This window comes from Sorex fumeus, unplaced genomic scaffold (assembly GCF_029834395.1).
Source record: "Sorex fumeus unplaced genomic scaffold, SorFum_2.1 ptg000072l, whole genome shotgun sequence".
Classification (NCBI taxonomy): domain Eukaryota; kingdom Metazoa; phylum Chordata; class Mammalia; order Eulipotyphla; family Soricidae; genus Sorex; species Sorex fumeus.
In genome coordinates, this window is record NW_026606129.1 from 18622404 (window position 1) to 18639101 (window position 16698).

Below are 16698 nucleotides of genomic sequence, written 5' to 3' on the forward strand. Positions count from 1 at the left end.
TGTAATGGTAGTAATAGAACAAAAACAGAAGTCTAGAGGGAAGGAGTTATAAACTCAGAGAACTTTTGATTTTGAACAGTGATAGTTTGGCAGAGTCAAGAATACGGTTATGGAGGAAGGATGAGACAAAATAATCGGCCAAATTATTGAAAGAACACATTGCCGAGAATTGACATTATAAGACCAAAAAATGTGGCAAATTGTGAATGTACTAGAGATTATTTTTTGTTCTTCACGAGCAGGCATATTCGGCAACCACCCCTTCCTGCAGCTGATCTTTATTAGTGTTTACTGCTCGTTGGTATAAACTGTGCCACTCAGAATTGGATTAAGGGGAGATCTGGTCTAAATTAAAGCTGTAATAAATGAGCACTGTTTACATTTCCTCACACCCACCCTTCTCCACACACATACATCAAATTACCCTGGAAATGAAATGCAGAATAAAACGAGGTAGGATTCTGTTCTTCATTAATGTGTAATTATAAATTGCTGGGCCTCCCCTGCTGGGTGGAGAGGTAAATCCCATAGCAGGGGTGGGAATGCTTGAGGGTGGGACATTCCGCTTTCTTATTAACTATGGATGAATGATTATTTTCACATCTTTACAAAGAAATGACTAAAATTAAGGGTTTAGAAAAGATCTGTATCTCCCTCATAGAACCATGAGATGAGAAGAGCAAGTAGGCAGAACTGTTTTCATCACAAGTAGAGAACCTAGTTGTCTAACAGCCTTTCATTTGATTCTCTTACTCTTCCTCGCCTTTTTAAAAAATAAGCTAAGGAATTTAATGAGCAACTTCTAACTTAGCTTTACTCTTGATCGTAACCAGTCTTTCGTATAAGAGCAGCCAAGATGATGTTCTTAATTTACTCCAATTTATTCTAAAGACATTTCTGAATGCTGGTGGGGAGAGAGAGGCAGGAGGGAATGCTTAGACCTTGGGCTCAGCCCTCTGGAGTGACTCAGGCCTGCTGTGAAGGGAGTCCATGCTTCCAGAGACGTGCTCTCCATCTGTGTGACGGTATAACTGGCCTCCCCAGGTTCTCCTGAGAGCTTGGTGAAATTACTGCTACAGGTTTCTGCCCAGTGCCTGCACCAGAATCCAAGAAGGGAGTTTCATCCTCTCCTTTCTTGGCTGTGACATGTAGCAAAAGAAGGGAGAATCTATGGCTTTCAGTCCAGTCTCCCTTTTCCCCAACCCTGGCCATCATGAACTTAATTTAAAATTTGGCATTTGGTCTCACTGTTGGCTCTAACACTTCTTTCTACAATAGCACAGCAGTAGGGCGTTTGCCTTGCATGCAGCCAACATGGCCGACCCAAGTTCGATTCCTCCACCCCTCTCGGAGAGCCCGGCAAACTACCAAGAGTATCTCGCCCACACGGCAGAGCCTGGCAAGCCACCCGTGATGTATTCGATATGCCAAACACAGTAACAACAAAATCTCCAATGGAGACGTTACTTTCTATAATACTTTCCTAAATTCTAAGTATGAAGAGTAGACAGAGTGGCTTGTTGGTTCACACGTGATGAATAAAATATCTATAAGGATATTTCAACAAGAAGATAGAATTTTCCTCAAAGTGTATTAATGTTCTGTGACTTTGGTTCAGCCTCGTACACGTGAGGCATGTGTTCTATCACTGAGTCATCTCTCCAACCCAAAAAATGTATAAATGGTCTCGAAGGATAGAGAACTTTGAGGTATCGTGATTCGAGTGCATTCTACAATGGTAACCACTAACCATATGTGCTTATTTAAATTTAAACCACTAGCAATTAAGTAAGATTCAAAAATTAAGTTTCTTAATTGTGCTAGCCACACTTAAATGCTCAATAACCACATATGGCTAGTACCTACTGTTTTGGACAGTGAAGATGTGGTGTTTCTCACTGTTCTACCTACTACAGTCATATTCACTGGCCTACACTGGTGTTCAAGACACACAGACTAATAGACAATTTCAGCAAATAAAACTGTGATCTAAATATGCTGGGAATTGAGGGTGAGGAACTGTAAGATAATAGTGGAGGGATCTGACGCTCGGGAGATGGACAGGGTGCTACGAGGCTGCTAGTATTAAACAACAATATCATACTATTGTATACTGGAGCGATAGCACAGTGGGTAGGGCGTTTGCCTTGTATGAGGCCGACCCAGCCGACCCGACTTCAATTCCTCTGCCCCTTTCAGAGAGCCCAGCAAGCTACCAAGAGTATCTCACCCACATGGCAAAGCCTGGCAAGCTACCCGTGACGTATTTGATATGCCAAACACAGTAACAAATCTCACAGTGGAGACGTTACTGGGCTCGCTCAAGCAAATCAATGAACAATGGGAGGACAGTGCTACAGTACTATCATACTATTACAAAAGCGAATTAAAAAGTCAAATTTTTTATCTATTATTTATACCTAATTATTTCACCTATTTTCACCTTTGCAAAAAATGCAATCACCAGAAAACTTAAAACTAGGCCACATTGTGGGGCTGGAGTGATATAGCCCAACAGGTAGGGTGTTTGCCTTGCATGCAGCTGACCCGGGTTCAATTCCCAGCATCTCCTCAAGCACCACCAGGAGTAATTACCGAGTACATGAGCCAGGCGTAACCAGGTATGACCCAAAAAGAAAGAAAGAAAAAAACCCTAGGCCACATTGTAATTCTGTGGAATAGCACTGATCTAAAGGATATTTTTGAGGCTGTTTGTTGTTGTTGTTTTAAAACACATGGTGTTTTTTCTGAAGGAGGTAGTCTCAATGCTTCTCTGCCCTGCTTTGACCATCCCTGAGGAGAGAAGGGAGACTTCCTTAGTGACGTGGGCTGGCTCCTCCCAAAGGCTTCCCTTTCAGCCGGTCCAGATAGGAAACTAGACTTTGATTGGTAGTTTTCTCCCCAACAACCTGATTATAGGTGGTAATTATGTTCGCATTGTCTGACTAAATGCTGCTGTGGTGTGGCATTAAGAGCTGCTTTTAGGCATCACTTAGAGAGCTGCATGCTGCCCTCCAGGAATAGATAATGAAGGATGGGGGGGTTGAGCCCCCACAGCTTCCCTGTGTGACTTGACACCTCCTTGTCAGATCTGAGTTGCAAGGCAAAAAGAAAGAAAGGTTCTGAGAACCCCTGGGAAGTGTGTGTGTGTGTGGGGGGGGGGGTGGGGGCTGGGGGGGAGAAACCCCGTGGTTCTTTAAAAGGCATTCTAAGAAAAGATTTGGGAAGGAAAATCAGTTGCTACCACTTATAGCCTCTCTTTTAACTCACTGTATACCGTTGTAAGCGGATTTTTATTTTTAAGAAGGGGAGCAAAACAATGTAAAAAATTTTGAAGGTAAGTTTATAAATTCCGAATATGCATTCCTTTTAGGAGACTCAAAGAGAAGAGCCTTGTCAGTAAAAATCTACTGCCAGGACAGGTGCCTGTCTTGCAGGGCATTGTTGGGACAGGGTGATCTGGATTCAGGAACCAAAACATGACTTCAGAGAATATGAAAGCCTTTAGGTGACACCCTTCCTGGGTAAGTTGTCCGGACTTTTTCTCACTGGCCTTCATTTTGCTCCCTGAGAGTCAAAGGAAGATTTCTGCTACAGAAAGACCAAATTGCGTTAGTCCAGGGATGTCTCCATTTTGCTTTCTCTGTCCCCAGTGCTTCTTACTTATTTTTTTATAGTGAAACACCATGAGGTACAGTTGTAGACTTACAAATTTTTATGCTTGGATTTCAATTATACAATGATCAAATACCCATCCCTCCACCAGTGCCCATTTTCCACCACCACGGGTCCCAGTATCTCTCTCACTCCCCATCCCCCCCATCCCACCCTGCCTCTATGGCAGGGCATTCCCCTTTGTTCTCTCTCTCCTTTTGGGTGTTGTGGTTTGCAAAAGAGGCATTGAGTGGTAATCATGTTTGGTCTATAGTCTACTTTCAGCATGTACCATGAGGTTTGCTCCATGACTTGGAGGCCAGCCACACATGCTAGGGGAAAACGGAGCCCAGATAGAGAAGGGTGCTTCTTATTTTTTTAAATCCAATGTATGTTGGTTCCCCCAGTGCACTCTGATTAGCAGCCTGTTTTCCACAGACAGATGAGAAGGAAACTGGGGTCTAACTCAGGGCTGGTGTTTTCTAGCTATGTGACCTCAGCAAACGGCCTAATGTGGGGGAACCTCCCATCCCACCCTGAGACTGACAGTGGTGACCTCTGCCCAGGAGTGGCTATCCTGGTACATAAAAAGTATGTTGAGGGATGGAAAGACAGTATAAGGCACTTGCCTTGCACACTGCATGCCTGGGTTTGTCATGACATCCATGGCCTGTCATCACTTCTGATCCTCTGAGCACCAACAGGAGTGACCCCTTAGTGCAGAACCAGGAGTAAGCTTTGAGCACTGCCCTTGTGTTTCCTCCTCTGAGCCCAAAACAAAATAAGTGTGTGTTGGGCTCAGGATCTGGCACATGGGAAAATGTTGGCTGTGATTATTATCATAAAATTTAGGGACAATTTCAGGGGGAAGGACTGCATGTAAAATAAACATGTTACTTCACAGATGTTAAATTTTACATTACTGGACTTATCTTATTGGGTATAATGCAGTAAGTAGTATATATTGGACACACCAATGGATCATTTCCAAGATAATGACTAAGCCCAGGGACAGAATGCTTTTTAATAGACACAGACACACATGCAATTCCTTCTTTTATTGAAATAGTCTGCAGTCAATGAAAGAAATCGTCAATCCCCTGCATTTGTAGCACTGCAATGTACCACTGTCCTCCCATTGTTCATCGATTTGCTGGAGCAGGTACCAGTAACTTCTCCATTGTGAGACTTGTTGTTACTATTTTGGGCATATCGAATATGTCACGGGGAGCTTGCCAGGCTTTGCCATGCAGGTGGGATACTCTTGGTAGCTTGCCGGGCTCTCTGAGAGGGACAGAGGAATCAAACCTGGGTCGGCCGTGTGCAAGGAAAACATCCTACCTGCTGTGCTATTACTCCAGCTCCTGCATTTGTATGTAGAATAAAATAGTTGTATTTTAGAGGCACATTCCCTGCAGAGTTGGGGACAGAAGAGTTGTCTGTATATCCATGCTGAATAAGGACCCTTGTGTTTCCTCTGCTGTAAAATTGCTTTCCTGTATGGGCCTGTGAAGGTTAATGCATATAAGTGCTATTAGCTGGCATGTGTTATCCATTATTCTTAATATTTCTTGATATCAGAAACATCAGCTGACTACAGCTGGTGCTTTCCAGAGCCACCAGCTGCATAGACTCAAAAGGAGACTTTGGAATGAGCATCTTTGGTGTTGGGTCAAATTCCTGGCTTGGCCCCAAACCACTCATGAATGGGACTTTTGGCACAGGGCTTCATAAAATCGGAACCTACTTCTAGATTCCCAGAATGTTGCAGTAGAGTGTTTGGGGGTGGGGTGGGGAGAGGGTGTGGAGGGGGAGAAGTTGTGGGCCCAGCATATTTCCCGAGAGTCTAACCCAGGCCTGAATGGGAAAGCTATTTGAGGTCCTTATGCCTTGTGCCTGCCAAACTCAGGCCTAGATTACGTGGAGTCAGTTACAATATTCCCATCAGAATCTAAATTCTGACTTTCCAGGGATTTTCTGTGTTGCCATCTATTAGCAAAAATTTATATTACGGCTGTTTGGATGAAGCACAAAACAAAATGAAGCACACAACAAAATGAAGCACAAAATAAAATTTGTTTCCCTTCTAAGTTTCCCTTCCCTGTGTTGTTGCTGCAATGCTCAGGGGTCACACTTGTAGTACTTGCCCACTTGGTTGTGGTTCAGTTGTGGTGCTTGCACACAATTGTAGTGTGCTTTGAAAGGCACACTACTTTGTTGTGTGCCCTAGATCACAAAAGGCAGTGTTGCCAAGATCACACTCAGTGTGTGGGTTTGTGCGGGGATCACTCTAAACAAGGAACAATCTATCCCTGGTCCCCAGGCCAGAATCTTAAAGCTTTGGCTGGACCACTGCAAGAGAGGAGCTCCACCTCCCGTTAGCTCCTGCTGAAAGCCAGCAGGATGGTATTAGGAGCAAACCCAGGAGGTGGGGGACTTCAGGCTGCTGGTGACAGCTGGCCTCGGGACAGGAGTGATGATTGGATCAGGTGTGGCCCAGGGGAGCCCATGAGCACATGCTGTGGGATTCGAAGTGAAAGCCCTCCCTCTGCCAAGCAAGGGAAGCTGCAAATTGAAATGGCTGAGTCGGAAGCAGGTTGCCCCTGGGGCTTCCCCATTTCACTCTGTCTGTCGCACCTGCTCCTTTCCTTTCTCAGGAGAGCACAGCGGGAGTGAGTGGGGAAGAGGGGGGTGTGGGCAGGAGAGGAGGTCAGGGAGAGCGGATGTAAGAGCTGCTGGCTGGCAGTTCTGTGAAAATAGAGAAGTTAAAGGGGATGCAGTGGAGGTGGAGGAAAGTTTAGGATGAGCAAAATAGCCTGGCATTATAACGCCCACTTATGGGAGTATTTAAAAAAATCAATAAATACAGAGATTTCTCTGTATTTTCTCACTCTGTATGGGGGCAGGCGTGCCATTATCTCCCATCACTCAGATGGATGAAAAGACTTAAGGAGGAGCCAGAGCGAGCAATAGTTCAGTGGGTAAGGTGTCTGCATTGCACACAGCTGACCTAGGCTCAATCTCCAGCACCCTATAGCGTCCCCTAGAGCCCACCAGGGGTGATTGCTGAGTGCAGAGTCAGGAGTAACCCCAGAGCACTGCTGGGTGTGGTCCAAAAACAAAGGAAGGAAAGGAGGGAGAGAAGGAGGAAGGGGAGAAAAATCGAGGAGCTTAATGTACTTGTGCAGACTGGCAGGTCCACTAGGAGCTGCCCACCATGATTTGCCCCCTGCCACTTACAGAGGTTTGGTAATATGTCCATTCGAAGCTGCCTGATTGTATTGGGCCGGGATGTGGATTCTCCTTGACAAAAAAAAAAAATGTTTGCTGAGAAGTTGAAGAAAGTTCTAAAGAACAGTAGAGGGAAAATATTGATCATGGATCTCTGATAAATGAGGGTATTTTCCAAACCATCCGGAGGGTCATTTGTAATGAGACAAGAGGAAAGTAATTAAATTTCTATGAGCAACAGGCCTGTCATTACCAAGGCTCTTTCGAGGAGTGACAGTATCCTGGAGGGTTAAGCCATGCACACAAATACTAGTCACTGAAGACAGCATAGAAAAAGGGAGAGTAAGTGACGATATTAACCAGAAGCACAAGGAAAACCCTTTGTGAATGAGATGACCCAAGAATAGGTGGGATCTTGAACAACGGAATTGGGATGCAGTCCAGGCAAAGAAAAGGCTAAAAGCTAGAAACTATGAAACAGTTTCGTTTGGCTTAAATTAACTGTGGGGAAGATGGAGGTTGGGGAAGAAACCATGGCGGCAATGTTAGACTGAAACTAGAAGGTCTTGGAAGTAATTTTCTTTTGGAGTTCGTTGAAAGCATTCCAATAAGACACAATGAGTCCTTTGTTCCTAATTTTCCTGACCTTTTGCAGCAGACTGGTGAGGTTGAAGACAGGGGGAGAATGGCACTTTTTCTGGGATGGTTTTGAAAAAGGAACAACGAGACTCTAGACTGTAGTCAGGGCAGGTGTGATTTCCTCCTCTGTTTACTTTATACCACCCAAGCCCTCAGGTCTCGCTTAAACATCAGTCCTTCATGGGAATCTTCCTCTGGTAATCCCAGACTAGATCACGTGCTCATATGTTGGCCTTCATGATAAATTTTCCTGCCCATTAAATCATGTAATGGGAAACAGAATGAAATGATTCCAAACCTAATCATTTTTCCCCATTGTCTTTGATAAGATTAAGTTCCATGAAACCAGAACTAGGACTTTGGTCCCCAATACTGTATCTCTGGAACCTGATCTATTTCCTCGAAAAGATATTTAAGTGTTAGTCAGGATACTAGACATATAGTAGAGAAGATACTTCTTGTTTGCTTGTTTGTTTTCAACAAAACAAACCACACCCAAAGGTGCTCAGGGCTCACTCCTGATTCTGCACTTACGGATCACTCTTAGTGGGTCTTGAGGGACCAATTGTGGTGTCAGGGATCAAACCTGGGCCGGGTACATGCAAGGCAAGTGTCTTACCCACTTTGCGATCTCTTCAGCCGAAGATAATTGAAAAGAAGCAAATCTTGCTTGAAGAACATCAAATGTTGAACACCTCAGTCTGCCTTGCACAGAGTGTGTGAATAAAGTGTATATGAAAAGGTTGTGTCAATTTTGGAGTGGCTAGGTTCATGCAGGTGCATATAGAACATGCACACGTACAACACACATTTAAGAAAAGCAGATGACTGCCAGTATTTCTAAGTCAGAGTAGTTTCTGTTCCATTTGGGACATGACTGCCCTCTACTTTCAAAAGAACCCAATACCTCAATTAATTAACCCTTGAATAAAGCTTCCTTGTAATAAAGATAACAGCATAAGATCAGTAGCAGTAATAAAAGCAATATTATATCCACAGCAAATATAAAGCTCCAGATCACATAAAAAAGGAATTCTTCCAAGAGGTAATTGCTGTCATTTATTGAATGCTTACAGAAAAGCAGGCAGGACTAAGTGTAGGCAATTTGCATGTAATATTTCATTTATTCGTTGTAACAACTCTGAAGATAGAAGGTAATTTCTGTGGTTTAAGGACCAGAAGATGAAACCCAAGAGGTTAAGTCACTGACTTCATCGTCCAGATAATGGCAAGTTATGAGTCAGAACCAGCTTTCCAATCCTAGAGTCCAGGTTCTGCATCCCTGGGGCTTTTTTAGCGTCTTGTTATCTGCAAAAAGTGACAGCCTGCAAGTTTGGAGTCAGCAGGGACACCAAGGGACACAGTTTCCTGGTGATGGACAAAATTAGGGAATTCTAATCCTGGAAATCCTTCTGTTTCTTCTTACCTTTAGGTTAGACCTGATTAAGCTATGAGAAGTTAACCCAGGGCCATCCAACATAGTATTGTAATTAAAGCCTCATAACTACTAGATAATGATTTTCATAAATAAAGTTAAATATCACAATTCAATGTTTTATAAACTTAATTTCCATGCCCTAGTATTTTCTTGGGCAATATTCTCTCAGTCTAATCTCATGTTGCACAAGAAAAGTAGAGGGATAATTTGCTGTGAAAGAGAAGCTTATTTCTAGAGCCAGTGTTATTTCTAAGATAGGATCTTATTTCTAGAATAAATGTAGAAATAAACAGCCTGTACCTTCTCCCTTGGGTTTCATAGCCTTTTTCCATTTTCATGCCTTCACTTCTGTGTTTTTTTGCTTTTTTTCTACTAACAGAGCAAAACAGCCCTTACTCTTGACCCACACTGAGGTTGCTAAGTGTATACAAGGTCCCGAGAGTCTCCTCCTATATATCAGTATATCACTGTATCACTGTCATCCTGTTGTTCATTGATTTACTCACTGGGCGTCAGTAACATCTCCAGCCCTGAGATTTTAGCAACCTTTCCTTACTCGTCTTTCCCAACACTGCCAAACTGGAGGCATCTTTCAGGGTCAGGGGAATGAGATCCATTATTGTTACTGTTTTGGGCATATCAAATACGCCACAGATAGCTTGTCAGGCTCTGCTGTGCAGGTGGGATACTCTTGGTAACTTGCTGGGTTCTTTGAGAAGTAAATATATATGTATATATATTTCCCTCTATGATTTGTTGCCTACTGTCTGAACCCCATCAAATATGGTATGGTAATTATGAAAAATAGGTAGGGAGTATCTTATGATGTGTCCAGGAATATGTTCACTCATATGTGAGGCTCCGTCCGAGCATATGAAAAGTGGCCTGGAGCTTGGCAGCGGTTGGGTAGTGGAGGTCGGCTGCCATGGTTGGGTCCCTTGGGATGGGAAGGGCTCTCCCCCTCCCCCTTCTGGGGATCCCCGAGTGAAAACAGCCTGGCATGGAGTCCAGTGACATGGTTATGGGGGCCTCATTTTATGCTCCCTTCAGGGAGAAGCAGCTGTGAGTTCTGGAGGGTAGCCTGAGAAAATTATCTGGTGCCGGTCACTATATATATCTCTATCTCTATCTGTCTGTCTGTCTGTCTGTCTATCTATCTATAGATGGATATATGTATATATATCCTACATATCTTATATATCAGCACATATCAATCTGAGTAGGTCATGTTATGTTGTGGTAACACACATCCCTCAAATATTTGTGGCTTAAAAACAACCAAGACTTTTCATTGCTCACAGTAGTCCTCTAGACATTGGCCAGGGGCTTTGTTTTGCATCAGTTCCCCTCAAGGTGCAAGGTAACAAACTCTCCACTATCAAGATGTCAAGGAAAAGGAAAGGTGGCTGCTTTTCTTAATGACTCGTGAAGTCTTCCATGTACTGTGCATATACATGTCCACATTTAACTTCTAGAAAGGGAACAGATTCAACTATCTGCCAGAGAAGGAGGACCAGAAACACCAGTTAACAGTGGTCATGACAGCAGACGTCACAAACTAATCAAAATATCTTCTTAGACAGTAAGATAAAATTCACAGAAAGATAAAGCTCTTTTTTTTGGGTAAAGAGATAAATTCTGGTTACTAGTGATTAAGAGAGTGCAGTTTAAAATTCAGTGCACATATTGTAAAATATCCAAAATGGACTCAGCTTTTCTTTCTCTAAAGTGACCTAGGAATGCAGGAAAATGCAGGAAGGACATGAATGGGAGGCCCAGTATATGCCAGACATTGTACTAGGAATTTGACCTGTGTTATTCCACAATCCTGACTAGGCAGCAAGTCCAGTATTTTAATTTCCAATCCATAAGGAGAAAACAGGGGCTGGAGCGATAGCACAGCGGGTTGGACCATTTACCTTGCATGCAGCCGACCGGGTTCAATTCCCAGCATCCCATATGGTCCCCTGAGCACCACCAGGAGTAATTTTTGATTGCAGAAACAGGAATAACCCCTGTGCATCAGCGGGTGTGACCCAAAAAGAAACAAGAAAAAAAGAAAACAGGTACAGAGAGACTCAGCACATGGTGAATATTTACTCTGATTCAGAGCTCTGCCCTCTATCTCAGTTCTTGGTAAAATATGCAGTGATTGCTTTAGAGCTTTATTTTAGGTTCTCCAAGACTTCGTCATTCAAAATTACTCCCTTCCTCTCAAAGCACAGCTTTTTAAAATTAAGCGCCCCCCCCCCCCTTTATTTACTGTCATGAATTTCAAAGACTTTCTTAGAAACTCAAAAAAGCCCAGGATCTGACTCTTAACTCTCTGTGTTGTCTTCTTAGGCACAAACTGCAGGTACCTGCCTGTCCTAGGGGAATGATGGAAAAGCGAAAGAGGAAAACAAAAACTCATAAATGGCTCTGAAAGAGAGCAGCAAACACAGGGAAACAGCACCCTCCTATCTGTACCAGAAAACAAGCTCCAAGAGCCAGCCTCCCCTTATCTTAGTCATTATAGTTTCTGTTGAGATACTCGAAATCACAATTTCTGAACCCCAAAGTCACAGAGATTTTTCTCTTAACCTCACTCTCTTATCAAAAAGGACTCTTAGTACTGCTTTATTTTTTTTTTAAACTGGTCAAGAGTTTTCCCTATGAAAACAAGACTTGTCTCATAAAAGTAGGAGTGGGATATCGTTCTTCCTAAAAGTAGAATCCATTCTGCCACTCACCCTGGCTTTTTTTTCCATTGAAGAATAGTTATCAGTTTGCTTCATGTAAGTTCAGGCTTTCTAAGAGGGCCAAGCAGATTCATCTGTAAAAATATATTTTTTATTCCTTAGGGTTAAATACTTTTTCCCTTGGGTGATTTAACCCAGCCCATTACTGCTTGCTGGTACCTATTTCACTGTTGAGTCTTCAGTCTTCAACAGACTCTGATTATCTTTGCTATGTTTCAACCTTTTCTACAGTACATGCACTTAGTTCCCGGATGTCCAGGCAGTGTAAATAAAGTAGAAACAGAATTTCCAGTGAACTTCAAGAAAGACAGAGATACATCATTTTCCTTTCTGGAATCCAAATAACATTTTTAAAAGTGTATTTTCAAAATCTAGTATTTACCTAATTTTTTTTTTTTTGCTTCTCTCTGCACTATATGTATTTTAAACATCCCATAGAGGGAAATGCTGAAAGAATTTGAAGCTCGTCCACCCACTAGCTGCTGTTAAGAACACTCTGCTGGCTTTTATTTCAACCCAAGTACTCACTACCCTCCAGAAGATTAATCATATTTTTGTTGCTTATGAAAGACAGTTTCAGCAACCAGCATATTTCACTTTGCATATTTCTCCCTATTATTATTTTTAAATCATAAACTTAATGACTTATAACAACACTCATTTGTAGCATCTGATTCTGGCATTTATGTGAACTGGCTCCTCTGGGGACTAGAGTCAAGGTGCTTCAGTGCAGCCCCCTGAAGCTCCAGGTGTTCATCATGTCCTTCAAGAGGACACCTGCATTCTTTGGCTGGTGGGTCCTTCTTTCTTCTCAAAAGTCAGCATTGTAGTCTGGATGGCATAAGCAACAGAAATTATTTTGTTTCTTATTGCTGTTCTAGAGCTGGGAAGTCTGAAGTTAAGGCACTGGTCTATTTGGGTCTTGGTTGAAGTTCTCCTTCTTGCCTTGCTATAAGACAGAAAACTCTCTGGCATCTCTTCTTATAATGAAACCAATCCTATTACATCACAAGGATCATTCACCCTTGTGACCCCATTTCATATTTTTGGGGGTCCACGCCCACTAAGTTCAGGGATTTCTCTTGACTTTGTGCTCAGGGACCAATCTGTCAGTGCTTAGGAGACCATATATGGTGTCAGATAGCAATGGAGAAAGAAAAAGGAGGAAGAAAATGCAAAAAGTTAGTAGCATGGTAGCACTGTCCTCCTGTTGTTCATTGATTTGCTCGAGCGGGCACCAGTAACGTTTCACAACACATTGTGAGACTTGTTGTTACTGTGTTTGGCATATTGAATACATTACGTAGCTTGGCAGGCTTTGCCGTGTGGGCGAGATACTCTTGATAGCTTGCCCGGCTCTCTTAGAGGGGTGGAGGAATCGAATCCAGGCCAGCCATGTCGGCCAGGTGCAAGACAAATGCCCTACCTGCTGTGCTATTGCTCCAGCCCAGAAAGTTAGTATTATAAACAATAAGGAGAATGGTGATCTTTACTCTACTGAATGCAACTAGTGTTTGTGCATGTAAGACAGGTGCCTTAACCTCATTTAATCTTAATTGCCTCCTTATTGACCCTAACTCTACATTACAGAGCTACAACATCTGCATTTGGAGGGAGAGGGGGTATTATTAAAATTCAGTGCATAACAATAACATACTGATGGATTCTGAGCATTAGGACATGGGCTATTTAGGGCAGATGAGAGTTATTTTGTCTATTACACATTAACCTTTACACTTTTAACACACAATCAAAAGAAAATTTAAGAGGAGTCAACATATAGATAGGCAGTCTAAGAGACAAAGGAAATCCTGAAGTCCAGGAAATCAGGAGGAAGCACCCAACAATAACTGCTGTGGGGTAAATTCAAAGTTTAATTAACAAGAGAAACTTTTTAAAGAGAATTTTTTTATAGTCAAAGTAAGGTCCCTAGAACATGATGACCACTCAATACCTATACTGCAAACCACAACAGTCAAAAGGAGAGAGAGCAAAAGGGAATGCCCTGCCACAGAGGCGGGGTTGGGTGGGGGTGGTGGGAGGGATTGATTCTGGGATCATTGGTGGTGGAGAACAGGAACTGGTGGAGGGATGGGTACTCAATCATTGTATGACTGAATGTAAGCATGAACATTTCTAAGTCTGTAACTACCTCACAGTGATTCATTTAAAAATTTTTTAAAAAAATTTAAAAAATGGTCTCTAGATCTGCAAGTCTGCTCTTAAACTTTCTCTGAGTAAAGGTCCCCCAACCCCTAGGTTTAGCCTCTGTTTATATACGTAAGTTATGAGCAAACACAGACACACACACAGACACACACACACACAACTGTAATTATTCTTTAACAAAGAAAAGAAGATATCTAGTTCATTTTCAACATTTCCCAGTCAGTTTAAGGTTGTTTTCTAAGATTTTAATTTAGCAATACAGGAGAAGCCTGGTTCGTAACTTCAAAGCTATCCTTTAATCTTGCAAAGTCAACTGAGTCAGAGCTGTGACTAGGGAACGTTGTCAGGGCCGAAGGTTATTTGAATTTCTTATCCCAGGAGGCTGAAGTCAGGCTGTTATCTCGGGCTCCTTCCAGCAACTCATAAACATGCTGGGGTAGACTTGGAATGTGGGCCTTCTGGGCATTTTTTTCCCTTGTCTTGCCCATGGTTTTTCACAGCAAGGATTATTATTTTGCTGGTCACAGCTTCTTAGGTGGCCCTGACATGCAATCATGGGGGAGGAGATATTTCCAACAGAACACAAATATCTTTATTATTATTATTATTATTATTATTATTATTACTTTGTCCACATGTACTTACTGTAGAATTCTGAGTGCCAGTGGAGAGATTGTTTCTAGAAGAGGATGGTCAGCTGGATGTCACTGTTGCTCACAGATCAAAGAGATGAGGGTGAACACAACCACTAGTTGCATTAAGTAGAGTAAGGATCACCATCCTCCTTATTGTTTATAATACTAACTTTTTGGGCTGGAGCAATAGCACAGCGGGTAGGGCGTTTGCCTTGCATCTGGCCGACATGGCCGAACCAGATTTGATTCCTCCATCACTCTTGGAGAGCCTGGCAAGCTACCGAGAGTATCTTGCCAGCATGGCAAAGCCTGCCAAGCTACCCGTGATGTATTCAATATGCCAAACACAGTAACAACAAAGTCTCACAATTTGTTTATTTTTTTTTTATTACTTTGTCCACACGTACTTACTGTAGAATTTTGAGTGCCAGTGGAGAGATTGTTTCTAGAAGAGGATGGTGGTCTTCTCACAAATTGTGAGAAGTTACTGGTGCCCGTTCGAGCAAATCGATGAACAAGAGGACAGTGCTACAGTGCTACTAACTTTTTGCAATTTCTTCCTCCTTTTCCTTTCTCCTGCTTTTTCTTTCTGTGTCCTGACTTTCACACTTGTGCTTCTGAATAAATGACCTCACTCAAGTTCTTCTCTGATGGTCCATGCTGGGGAATCCAAGTCAACACATATGTTGACACACATTTCACAGAAGAAGAAATAGGAAAGAGCCTGGAAAGAGATACTCAATTTCAGTAAGCAGACCAATGAAAACTATACAGAAAGTTAATACTACTTCCCCTCAAAGTTGGAAATATTTTAAATTTGACTTAAAATTACAAATCTGCCACAGAGGCAGGGTGGGATGGGGGGATGGGGGGTGGGAGGAATACTGGGATCCGTGGTGGTGGGAAATGGGCACTGGTGGAGGGATGGGTATTTGATATAATTAAAACCCAAGCACAAAAACTTGTAAGTTTGTACCTTACAAGTTCATGCACAACATTTTAAATTTCTGTACCTCATGGTGTATAACTACTAAAAATTATAAATAAGAAAAATACAAATCTGCCTTACATAGACAAGAGCATTTGTTGCTCTATTTCCTCTTCTGTAACACTATTTCCTTTTATCCTGACTTATTTTTTGACATCTCATAATGTAGCATTATATATGTGCTTATATATTATCTCCCCTAAAATAAAGGATATTATCATGGATAGATCTTGAAAGATTGATGCAGAAAAGTAACAAGCAACATAAGTACAAGATACAATACAGGCTGAATACTGTTGGGATAGAGGATCAAAGAAAAACTTTTTTTAGATAAGGCAAGCATATAAAGATAGTAAATATAAATAATAAATAAAAATAAAGCAAATTTTCCCCCTGAACCAATGACAGTAGTATCTTATACACGAAGGATTTTTGTTCAGCTGTATGAGAAAAAAAGAAAATGTTGTCTGGAGTATTTGCTTAACTGGGAAATAAGAAATAGTGATTTTTAAGTGATGGAATTGGTACCAGTGGAGCCAGATCAGATCAGAGAAGCAGAGGACACCCATGTATCTGGAAGGATGAGTGTTATATTTAGTTTAATACATTGTATAAACAAGCAAAGGACACTAGAGAAACATACCAGTGAGAAAGATAGGACCAAAAGATAAAAATATAGGGGCAGATGATTCTAGAAGTGCAGGAGAGTTAGAATAGAAAAGGATAACATTTAAAGCATTCAGATCAGATAGTAGAAGGCCTTGAGTAAGACTAAGGAATCTAGACTACATTTTTTGAATACTTACTATGTAGCCAAAGTATCATATGATAAACTGACAAAAGCTTGTAATATTACCCTTGTCTCTCAGAGAAATTAAACAAAGGAAGGTCAAAGTACCTTACCAACTGTCATAAAAACTACTAGCACAGAGACCAGGATATTATTTCAAGCAGTCTGATTTCAGAACTCCCTAACCTCTACCTTTTTTTTTAATGAGGACTAAGTTTCCATTAAAAGTTTCTGAACAGGATCGCAACCTAACAAACATGGAATTTTAGCTTCTGGGTTGACCAGAAGCATCCAGAATAGTTTACAGTGTGTAGAGACTAGAAGCAGGCAATTTATCCGGTGGACAGTGTGATGTGTGGGTGGGGACTCCTAGGGCACAGACGGCAGCTCTACCAGTGAGCTGGGACAAGAAG